Below are 1975 nucleotides of genomic sequence, written 5' to 3'. Positions count from 1 at the left end.
GGTGGGGTGAATGGAATAAATGAACGTCCCGCCATTTCAACAAGTGTACATTTTATTGTGGAAACAGCGGGGAAGGGTTGAAGAGGGTCTGGAAGGAGGGTTATGGAGGAAACCCCTGCCAGTGCTCACTCAGCTACTCTCTCATCCCATCTCCGTGTGGCCCTCAGAGACGCCTTCCCACCGTGCCTCTGGGCAGACAGGTGTTATTCCTCAAAGGAACCAATTCGTTACCCTCCACATTTGCAGTCCAGGGCACAGAGAGGTTTCTTGGGAGGTGAGACTACCTGGGAGATGGAGGACCTATAAAGGTTGAGCTGAGATGGAGCAGGGTTGCTAGAAAGCACAGCAGGGGTCGTTCCTAAAAAAGGAAGAAAAAGAAAAGAAATGGATTTGTGCATCAATTTGCATACTAGACCACTCTCCTCACTCACTATGCTCCACTCACTCTGTCCCTCCAACCTACAGGGTTTTCCACCACCGGAGACACACTTCCATAGATCTCAGTCAATAATGACTCCTCCCCATTACTCAGTACAAATATCTCCTCTTCAGAGAGGGGTTCTTCTAACCAAGCAGGAGAAGGAAGGCGCCCTCTCCAGTTCCTCTGTGTCACAGCACCCTGTCGTGCCTTCCAAGGAAACTCATGTGGTTTAGTTTGCCCCCTGCCCTCCCACTAGAGGGAGACCTTCATAGGCTCAAGGACCTCGTCTGTTACAGCCCCACTGTACCCCCAACATGGCATACTGGAGCACACAGGGTTGGTGCAGGGAGTGAATATATAAAGTTTTCTCTGGGCACTGGAGTCTCAGGGACAGACTAAGTAGACTCTTGCTCACAGTCTGGTGCAGGGGTCCACTAACAACAACAACAAAGCTTAAGGGTGACTCTAGCTTCCACCCCTTTTATAGTTTTTTTTAATTGTGGTAAAATCCACATAACATAAAATTTATCTTTTTTATTAATCCAGGCTTTGTCATAGAGTAATTGCCCAATAAAAATTTATTGAGTTACTCAATAACTGAAACAGATAATTATAAAACAACCCAGCAATTCCACTCCTATGTATGTGCCCAAAAGAATTGGAAACAGGTGTTCAAACAAAACATGTATACAAATGGTCGCGGCAGCACTATTCACAACAGTCAAAAGGTGGAAAACAACACAAATGTCCGTCAACTGATGAATGGATAAATAAAATGTGGTATATCCATTCAATGGAATACTATTCAGCCATGTAAAAGAATGGCGTACTGATACATGCTACAACCTGGATGAACCTTGAAGACAGTATCTTAAGTGAGACACAAAAGGCCACATAGAGAGAGAGAGAGAGAGAGAGAGAGAGAGGACTAGTGGTAACTGGCTCAGAGGTGTAGAGACTAGATTAGTGGGGGGGAGACTGCGTATGGGGACAGAGTTCCCTTGGGGATGATAAAAATTTTCCAGAGCTAGATAGTGGCAATGGTGGCACAACACTGTGAATGCACTAAATATCACGAATGGTAAACTTTATGTCCTGCGTATTTTACCACAACTGAAAAAGTAAGCAATATAAAATTCATAACTTAATTCCTCCAGCTCTCCAAATCCTATCGTTTGTGATGCTCTTCATGGGCCATGTCAGGCAGTGGCTTGAGATGAACATTGGAACTTTTTATATAATTCTGTGATTCTGTGATTGGAGTGTCCAAATCCACCTGGAGTTCCCTACTCAAACACTAGGCATTTGGGACCAAGCCCTCCCCCCCTGGGAGTGGGCAGCCCCACCGCTTCCCTGCCAAAGCATACCTGATGTCCATTTCGGTGCTACAGTAGTGACAGTAGCACTGGGAGGTTGACGAAGGGGTGAACCAGAAACAGAAAGAAATGGTAAGGGTGAGGCAAGTCATCTTGCCACCTTCCCTTTCCCCCCACCCCTTCCTTCCTTCCTTCCTTCCTTCCTTCCTTCCTTCCTTCCTTCCTTCCTTCCTTCCTT

Source organism: Myotis davidii, unplaced genomic scaffold, assembly GCF_000327345.1.
Source record: "Myotis davidii unplaced genomic scaffold, ASM32734v1 scaffold19611, whole genome shotgun sequence".
NCBI classification, from domain to species: domain Eukaryota; kingdom Metazoa; phylum Chordata; class Mammalia; order Chiroptera; family Vespertilionidae; genus Myotis; species Myotis davidii.
Note: the sequence above shows the minus strand (reverse complement) of the source record.